Here is an 11,119-nt window from a genome sequence, read left to right on the forward strand (position 1 = left end):
TCTTTACTGGTTAGACAGTCTGTGACATTATTCTATCAGCTTTATCATTATTACTTATATCATGCATTATGTAACCAATTTTAATTTTATTTTGGTCATCATGTAACCAATTAAAAATGTATTTGTTTCATTATGTAACCCTTTTTTTTTCCTGGTCATTATGTATCCGATTTGAAAAAAAAAAAAATCTTGTTACTATCTCTTTATTATTTTTTAAATAAAAGCCTGAAACGCTACACTTGTACTTGTTATTCTTTTGCAGAAGGTTGTAACGGCGACATGTCAGAGCTCATGAAAAAAGTCTATTACAACCCAGCGAACCCTGGATCTTTAGGAGGTAAAAAGAGGTTAAAAGATGCGGTGTTAAATGATACTGGCATTCGGCTGAGTGATAAACAGCTCTCAGACTGGCTAGCAGGGGAAGATGCATACACTTTACACAGAACAGCTCCTATAAACTACAAACGCAACAAAATTCTGGTCTATGGTGTGGACATGCAGTACCAGGCAGATCTAGTCGACATGTCGGCATACTCTAAGGAAAATGATAATAATACATTTCTGTTAACCTGTATCGACATATTTAGTAAGTATGCCTGGGCTAGAGAACTGAAGAATAAGAGCGGTGTCGAAGTTACTAAAGCGTTCAAGTCTACATTCGAGCAGGGGAGAGTTCCAAAGAAATTAAAGATGGACAGAGGAACAGAATTTTTTAACAAGCATTTTCAAGATTTGATGAAAAAACACAGCATTTTGCTACAGCATCTGATTTGAAGGCCAGCATTGTAGAACGATTTAATAGAACGTTAAAAAGTCGAATGTGGCGATTTTTATCGGCTACGAATTCGCGGAGATACACAGACGTTTTGCAAGATATTATGCAGGGCTACAATTCCATCTATCATAGAAGTATTAAGATGAGACCCACGGATGTCTGTAAAGAAAATGAAGGTGTCGTATTTCAAAACTTGTACGGTGGGATGAAAAAGAATGCTCATCCCCTATTTAAATATAAAGTGGGTGACGTGGTCAGGATTTCTAAAGTACGAGGACCATTCGCCAAGGGTTATGAGCAGAACTACACCGACGAATTCTTCACTATTTCCACCTGCGTGCCGCGTGACCCTCCTGTATATAGACTCTCTGATTATGACGGCGACGCTATCGATGGGGTGTTTTATGAAAAAGAGTTACAAAAAATAATCGTATGCAAAAACAAAGCGTTTAAGGTGGAGAAGATTTTAGGGGAAAAAAACAGGGGAGGTCTACACTAGTTTTAGTAAAATGGGTGGGGTGGCCTTCGAAATTTAATAGCTATATAGACAAAAAAACATTGGTGGATCTGCAAAAACCTTAAAACGTACAAATCTTTACCGAATCAATTCATTCGAGTAAAAGTCTAACATGGATGAGCGCGGTTTCTACGTAACGTTACCTTGCAATGCGTCTTTAGCTGTTTACCCCGAAAATCGTATATCTAGTTATACGACCAGGCTAGCTAAAACTATAGACCTGAAAGGTGAGTGGCAAGTAGGCCTCGTTGAAATTGAATATCCTAGAAGCTGGTACACCTTTCGAAACGACGAGGGATACTTCAGCCTACACACCGCACCAACCCCGCCCCAGAAACATGCTAATAAACCCGGCGAAGCTGTGTTTAAAGAGATCAAAGGGTTTCATGTATCAAAGAAATACCATATAGATGGAGGACACTACGAGAATGTTCGCAACGTGGTCCGAAAGATAAATGAGCTTATCGCACCACCGGCGCTTTAGTCTTATGATAAATTACTAAACAAAGTACAAATGGTTGCAAAACCTAATATTGCGATAAGCTTCTACGAGAAACTTGCTGCTATTATGTTGACTATTATCGAAATCAGGCAGGCGGCGGACTACCCGGATATGCCGGAGGAGCTGTTATGTACGGGGCGGGTCTAGGTGGGCTTTTCAGAGGTCTGTTTAGGATGGCAGTACCGTTGTAAAAAAAGGGTTTTAGCATCGCTAAACCACACTTAAAAACGGCTGCTAAAAATATAGTCTCTGAAGTTGTCTCAAACGCTATGTCTAGATCTTATAACGCTGATCCTAAAGCTCAAGACGGTTCAGGTCTCATGGTCATGGCACGTAAGAGGTTGTCTAAACCGCCGGGTGTAAGGAGGCGTGGTCTTTCGCTAAAGAAAACAAAGCGAAGGACAAAGAAGCTCTCAGTTCCGCCGAGAAAGCGTAAGAAGCCTAAGAAGCGAAACACAGCATTTAAGAGGTCGGTTAAAACCATATTCTAACATGGCGTTGCTTCATCGCATGTCAGGAGAGTGCATCAAGTCCGAACTTGATTTATTCACAGTACCGTTGACACAGACGGTTATTGAGAAAAATGCGTATTTAGAAGTACTGCCTTTATCGGCTATATCGGATTCATCCCCTTTGGAGTTTTTTATCCCGGGGACTGGTGAAGATTATATTGACCTAAATAACACAATGTTGTTTCTACACCTTAAAATCACAAAACCTAATGGCGCTGACATCGCAGACACTGCAAAGGTATCACTAATAAATTACCCCGGAGCGACTATATTTTCACAAGTCGACGTCAGTCTTGGTGATCGTTTGATATCTCAGAGTTCGAGTACATATCCTTACCGGTGTATCATCGCGAGTCTTCTCAACTATAGCAAAGATGCTCTGGAATTGCTTTTCTCTGCGGGTCTGTTTTCAAACAGTTTTTCAACTCCGCTACCGGGAGACATCTCAAAAATCAGGCTCTCTCTATCAACAGGGAAGATTTTCTAAAAGGATACACACTTTACACCTTTAACCTAACGCCTGACGAAGATTGCAGTCAACACATATCGCTCATCAAGTCAGGGAATATCAGACTTGAAGCACGCTTCAAACAACCGCTACAATATACTATTAATCTCATAGTTTACGCTGGCTACGCTCATAGTTTGGCAGTATCATCGAAGTGTCTAACCGCAGACAGGTCCTGGTCGATTACTACTGAGCAGAAAAAATGAACACGTTGCAACTCACCATTATTATGGACAAAATCGCATGTAACACTCATTTTCTCAGAGTCCTACCAAGTGATCATTTGCCTGAGATACCATTTAGGAACTTACCAGCAATGGCCATCGTTAACACTCACCCCTCGACCCAAGCTGGCGAACACTGGCTTGCCACTTATTTAACCCTGGATGGTTCCGGCTGTTTTTTTTATAGTTTTGGTAATGCTCCTGACAGCGAGCGCTTCCCAATGACCATCATAAACTTTCTGACAACAAACGCCCGTGTAGTGCTATATTCTACCAAAAGGGTTCAGGATTTTTTAACTGATACGTGCGGACAACACTGCTTGTTCTTTCTATATCACCTAGCCGGGGGTCGAGACTATAACTATGTGATCAATTTGTACAGTGACTATATAAAATAGTATATATGATTATATAAATTATATATAATTTATATAAAATAGACTATATGATTATATAAAAAATGATAAAATGGTTTCGCTCTTTGCGAAAAGACTAAGATCTAATACTTAATGAAAAAATGTATCCGTGTATTCATTGTGTGCAAACATGTAGTACGTCTATGACCCATGATTGAATTATCCATTGTATGTGATTGATAATAAATAAAAACTCTTTAAAACATATCACTTTACAGTCTTTTATTCTTAAATATTCATACATAAGGCGTACTGGTCATTTCACAGAGACATACATTTTAAAGAAAATACATCATTAAAATTCTAACCACTGTCTTCGATCGAGCGATGGTGATTTGAACAAGGGTTCGTCAGTCCTCAGGGCTGTAGTACGCATAATTCTCTTTTTGACTATTTTTTTAGGAGGGGGAGTTGTGGAACAGGTGTGTGAGAGATCGACCCAGGGTTTGATTTTAAAGAATTTATCACGTGTCTAACATGATGATTCGGCACGGTAGAAAACGGTATATTTAATTCTGCAAACGATTGTAGAAATTCAGACCATCCTAGAGGTCTTCTGTCATTTTGGACCTGGTGCGGAGCTGTAACATTTTTTATCAAATCGAGCATGTGTGAACCATGTATGGGTTTGTCTTTAAACACAAATTCACCCGCTTTGTTCCAAGAGCAGAGTCCTTTAGCTTTAGACATTTTGTCTAATATGTATCAGCTGTTTTTCAAGCTTCTCGATGGTACGTTCTTCAGAACTTCGGCTACAACATCTTCAGTGACCTCATTATCTCAGGGTATAGTAGTGATGCGATCATCTTTATGACTGGGCGCAGGAGTCGGTAATGAGAGTGTTAAAACAGAGTTCTCACGATCACCTTGTTTAACGAGTGTCAAAAAACGTGTGACGATGTTTGAGTAAAGTTTGACTTTTTCACTCTGATCCAAATCGTTTCGGAGTAAAATATTTCTTATAGCGATATCCAAATCCTTTTCGACGACCTGGTGAATGTTCTCCCGACTGGTTCCGGATTTCAACATCTCTAGCTGGTTCTGGGGCACGAGATACATCTTCTCTGCGTATTCCATGCTCAGCCACGTCTAGACGATATTAAGCTGGAAATAAATGGTACAGCTACGCTCAGGAGTGGTAAAAAAAAGCCACCACTCTGGTTGAAAATCCGTTTCTTAGTGGCTATACCTATTTTCTTATTGCCGAGAAATTTAATTTCTGATTTTCGCCTCTTCAGTTTTCGGTACTGCTGGCCGTTGATAGGAATCGTACCATAAAGTATGTTTAGTGCTACTTTGCAGAGTGCTAAAATGAGCTCGTCGGATGACGACTGTAAAATAAGACGTCGTTGATTAGGCGTAGCTTTATGTAGCATCTTTAGCAGAGGTAGATGCTTACAAAGCTTGGCTGACATGACCAATGATCAGATTCTTCTTTTTTTCTGTAGGTATACCACTTGGCGATCAGAAAGCAATCCAGTTCTGAGTCGATATTGTTCTGGTGTTTTTGCTTTATAGTCTATCATAAGGTATCCGTAAGCCTGACTCGTAGCATCTTGATAACACTCCATAAAGTATTTTGCATTGGTTGGATACATCTGCTTTGCTAATACCATCACCTGATTTGCATCCCGAGGATTTTTAAACAAAATTAAGTAATTTGTGTTCAAGCTGATGGTTCTGCTAGATTTACCTTGAGCAAATATATTTTGCACTATATAAATAGCACTAAGATTACGGTGATGTACAAACTGCGTGAAGACCTTTTCAACCTGTCCATTTCCGCTAGCTTCACTCATCACGTCATCCAAAATGAGAAGATTAGCCTTATTGGGTGGTAGTAAATGATTATCATTCAGAGACGAGGGTATTCCCTCCACAAATTTAATATTGTACAGTTTAAGCAGATCATCGTACAAAGGTTGCCAACAGGTGTAAATATATACAATGTTTTCCATTTTTTTAGAAATCATATTTAGACCATTTTCCATCAGTCGTTTTACAAAATAGGTCTTGCCGCTATTGGACAGTCCATTGATCACACATGAGAAAGGATGAATAAGTCTAAAGTCAAACTCGGAGGCATCCCGAAACCCTCTATGCATCATCGAATCAGTAGCCATAAGGAACAGTATTGAAATCAGATAACAGTCTGCGCTTATTATACACCACTTTGAACCTTTTGTCAACTGACTTGTTGTGCAGGGTGAGATGCTTTTTATCCCTTACAATGTTTTCAGAATGGGCCATGATGTATAGCGTATCGTCGTGAGACGTCACATAGCTGTTAACCAGACCAATCAGTGAATCTAAGCGGATAGCTCGGGAATTTCTAGCATTCAGCGTTATACCCTTAGCTTTCATGCACGCTTTTCCTTTGGCAGTGCTATAGCCATAAGATTTCGGACCACTAGAACAGAACTCTGTGATGTAGTCGCCGTCCCCTATCTCATCAGTCAGATCCCCCAAATGGTCTCCGAGGGGAGGAGTCCAGTCATCATCCCTAGACAGAAAAATGACGCTGTCTGTGTCAGAGTATAATACGTGGTCGCCAAGTTTATCCATCAGGTCGTACAACTCCAGTCGGGCATGGGCAGTTGTAAAGGCTCCTATAAACACATTAATGTTACTTGTCTGACGAACATCACCTTTGGTGGGTCTACGCTGGACAAGTGCTACGTCATCTGAGATGAATGTAAAGTAGCTCAGGGTATCGATTTTACCAAAAACGATATTGGTGAATTTTTTGGGGTCTTTTACCAGGGTGGTTTGTACTAAATCCTCTCTCATAGAGAATCTTCCCCATAAACTAGGGATGTCCCGATCAGGTTTTTTTGTCCTCGAGTCCGAGTCTGAGTCATTTGATTTTGAGTATCTGCCGATACCGAGTCCCGATCCGATACTTCTATAATACATAAAAAAAAGAATAAAGAAGAGCGACAAAACAGATCCAGGATGTTCAATAAATTACATTTTGAAATATATTCAAATATAAAACAGCTATTTTAAATAGGCCAGTAAAAATATTTCAAAATCTTACTGTTTTGCTGTACTTTGGATCAAATAAATGCAGGCTTGGTGAATAGAAGAGACTTCTTAAAAAAAAAAAACCTTAACAAGCTTACTGTTCAAAAACTTCTGACTGGTAGTATAGGCAACTTTATTTTTTCTCTAATTTCTAGCTTTTAATTGGCTTAGAAATCTATAAATGCTGGACAATAACAAATAATAATGATTTGTTTATATACTACAAACACTGTTTATCACATAATAATGCAGAATAGTTTCTATACTGTAATAAATACTATGTCAATCAGCACTGCATTGTTCATACTTTATTTATCACCTGCTGGAGATGACTTGAAGAACCATTTATTGTCGTGATCGTATATTAACGTCTTCGTGTTTGCATAAGTTTCTGTTTTCCTGTGCGCACCACAGCATAGCTGGACGCGTTTGTCCATATTAGGAATTTCCTGATATCAGCGCGAGAGCGCGCTCCGGCTTCGAGTATGAATGAAACACACACTGCATGAGAGTTTAGCGCTCTGTGATGTTCATCTCGCTGTATCCTGAGTCCGAATGAAATATCAGTTCATGCGCAAACTATCATGTCTCTTTGAGTTTGAATCTATATTTATTCACACCAGCTTTTGAAAACAAAGTGATGTCATGCCGCACGCGTCGCTGTTTCTGTGTGGAGTCAAAAGGGTCTAACTCTGTGCCACCGCATAACAAAAGATGTGTTAAAAATTAATGAGAATATATATATATATATATATATATATATATTAGTGCTGTCAATCGATTAAAAACTTTAACTAGATTAATCACACATTTTTTCTGTGATTAATCGCAATAAAAAAAGAAATGTTTTTGTACGTTTTTAATATATTTTTTAATGTAATAATTTCACAGTTAATCAAATTAATGTAGAAACAACATAAAGAAAGTATATTTTAAATACTTGTTTAAATGGCATCTTTTTATGAATGAAGGCCAGTATTACTGATATTAATACAGCTACTGATTTTTTTTTTTTACATTTATTATTAGGCTTCAAAAATATAACAGTTTTTAATTTAAGTAAACTTAAAACAATGCTAACATAAACCCATAATAAATGTCATGTTTACTCCTGCCCTTCCTGTCTTAACAGTTAGGAAATATACAGAAATTTAATAAAGTTATCAAAGTTATATGCAGTCTGCACTGCATAAACTATAAATTAAATAGTTAATCCTTATTAAAGCTACAAAAGTTATTTAGTCAAGAGCAGCGAGTCATTTTCTCTGTTCCCTTTGTTCTTTAACTTTACTGACAGGAAGCTTTATTGGCTGCTGTCCCTTTAAGAGCAGACAGACACGCGGATCTCACCGTTTATATACTGTCTATGGATCTCGCCTCATTCTCTCACAACTCTTTTTGTTCATTTTAGACTTTATATAAATCATTTAAGATTGCTCTTATGAGGATAATCGACAAAACTGGCACTTTGGGATGTTTATTGTTAGTTCAAGCACTTAAGAGAACTGGATTCTGGCGCCCTGTCTATGCATTGTGTGTGTGTGTGTACGGGTGTACAGTATGTGTCACATAAGGGCATTCACAGACAGCGCATTCTCTTTTGTCTTGCCGTGCTTGAAATGTTTAAAAGCATTTAAATGAATAAGAGCGTGATCATATAATGTAAAGCTAGCCAACGGATGGCAGAATATACGGATGCTGCGTTAATTGCGTTAAATATTTTGACACGTTAAACCAGACAAAAATTAATCGCATGCGTTAACGCGTTAACGTTGACAGCACTAATATATATCTGAGTCCTGATCAGGAGGTAACGTCCGATTGCGATCGAGTCTGAAACCACACGATCGTGCCCGATTTCCGATCACGTGATCGGATCTGGACATCCCTACCATAAACTATTAAGCAATAGCTTGTTTATAGACCTCTGAGCAGGGTTGTGACTGATCTTTTCAGGGTCGAGATGAATCCCCTCTTTTTCATAATATTCGTTGATGTAAGATGCTTTGTCAGCATCTGTGATCACGTTGGACGGATAGCCAGACGCTTGCTGTTTCAAACACAGAAACTTCGATCGGATAGCTCTTCCTAGCCTTACAAAAGGGATTATAATTACTGACAACATGGGCACTATTTTCTCTAATACATTAGAAGCTGTTGCCCCCATCAAATTGAAAAAGGTTAGAGAAAAACGTACTGTGCCATGGTATAACAGTAATACTCACTCTCTCAAGAAAGTAACTCGTAGTCTTGAACGCAAATGGAGAAAAACTAACTTGGAAGTTTTTAAAATTGCATGGAAAAACAGTATGTCCAGCTATAGACAGGCTCTAAAAACTGCTAGGGCAGAGCATATCCACAAACTCATTGAAAATAACCAAAACAATCCAAGGTTTTTATTTAGCACAGTGGCTAAATTAACAAATTACCAGACGCCACCTGATTCAAATATTCCACCAACGTTAAATAGTAATGACTTTATGAATTTCTTCACTGATAAAATAGATAACATTAGAAATACAATAGCGAATGTAGATTCTACAGCGTCTAACACTTCAGTTTCATCCATCGCACCCAAAGATAAACTGCAGTGCTTTACAAATATAGGACAGGAAGAGCTAAATAAACGTATCACTGTATCTAAACCAACAACATGTTTATTAGATCCTGTACCCACTAAATTACTAAAAGAGCTGTTACCTGTAGCCGAAGAACCGCTTCTCAATATCATTAACTCGTCGTTATCTTTAGGTCACGTCCCAAAACCATTCAAGCTGGCGGTTATCAAGCCTCTTATTAAGAAACCAAAACTAGATCCTAGTGTACTGGCAAATTATAGGCCTATTTCAAATCTTCCATTTATGTCTAAAATTTTAGAAAAAGTTGTGTCTGCTCAATTGAGCACCTTCCTGCATAAAAATGATCTGTATGAAGAATTTCAGTCAGGTTTTAGGCCCCACCATAGCACAGAAACTGCACTTGTTAAAATTACAAATGACCTGCTTCTTGCGTCAGATCAAGGCTGCATCTCATTTCTAGTCTTACTTGATCTTAGTGCTGCGTTCGACACCATAGATCATGACATACTCATAGATCGATTACAAAACTATACAGGTATTCAAGGGCAGGCTCTAAGATGGTTTAGATCCTACCTGTCCGATCGCTACCATTTTGTTTACTTAAATGGGGTGTCATCTCATTTATCATCAGTAAAATATGGAGTGCAGCAAGGATCCGTCCTAGGTCCCCTTCTATTTTCAATATACATGTTGCCCCTTGGTAATATTATTAGAAAATACAGAATAAGCTTCCACTGTTATGCTGATGATACTCAGCTATATATTTCAACGAGACCAGATGAAACTTCCCAATTATCTAAGCTAACAGAGTGTGTTAAAAATGTAAAAGATTGGATGACAAATAATTTTCTCCAATTAAATTCGGATAAGACAGAGATATTAATTATTGGACCAAAAAACACCACACAGAATCTTGTAGATTACAATCTGCAACTAGATGGATGTACTGTTACTTCCTCTACAGTCAGAAATCTGGGTGTTATATTAGACAGCAATTTGTCTTTTGAAAATCATATTTCCAATGTTACAAAAACTGCATTCTTCCATCTTAGAAACATTGCCAAGCTACGAAACATGTTATCTGTTTCTGATGCAGAAAAGCTAGTTCATGCATTCATGACCTCTAGACTGGACTATTGTAATGCACTTCTAGGTGGTTGTCCTGCTTCGTCAATAAACAAGCTACAGGTAGTCCAAAATGCAGCAGCTAGAGTCCTTACCAGGTCAAGAAAATATGATCATATTACCCCAATTTTACAGTCTCTGCACTGGCTACCTATTAAGTTCCGTATCTGTTACAAATTATCATTACTTACCTATAAGGCCCTAAATGGTTTAGCTCCTGCGTACCTAACTAGCCTTCTACCACGCTACAACCCATCACGCACCCTAAGGTCACAAAACGCTGGACTTTTGGTAGTTCCTAGGATAGCAAAGTCCACTAAAGGAGGTAGAGCTTTTTCACATTTGGCTCCCAAACTCTGGAATAGCCTTCCTGATAATGTTCGGGGTTCAGACACACTCTCTCTGTTTAAATCTAGATTAAAAACGCATCTCTTTCGCCAAGCATTCGATTAATGTATCTCTTAAATTGTGAGTGTAGTTGCATCTGCATTTTTATTCTTTAGCTTGGGTTAAACTAATTTTACTTTGTTGGATCAGCAGCTATGCTAATGATGTCTCTATTTTGTTTCTATGTTTTGCCACGGGATTTACATCCCGTGGTAACTAGGATTTACACAAGCTCCAGTCTGGATCCAGAACACCTGAGAAGAGATGATGCTGACCCTCAGAGGACCCCAGATGATCCTAACCTTGAATCAACAAACAGAACTAACAATTATTGCTACATGTGTGACTGCATCATATAATTACTATTAATTAATAATATTGATAGTTCATCATCTAGCTGACTACGTCTTGTATTATTATTATTATTTTTATTTTTCTAAAATCCTGTCAAACGTGCACAAACTACTAGCTACTACTAAATATTGTAGAAACATAATTTTCTGTAAAGTTGCTTTGTAACGATTTGTATTGTAAAAAGCGCTATACA

Source organism: Carassius carassius, chromosome 37 (genome assembly GCF_963082965.1).
Source record: "Carassius carassius chromosome 37, fCarCar2.1, whole genome shotgun sequence".
Lineage (NCBI taxonomy): Eukaryota > Metazoa > Chordata > Actinopteri > Cypriniformes > Cyprinidae > Carassius > Carassius carassius.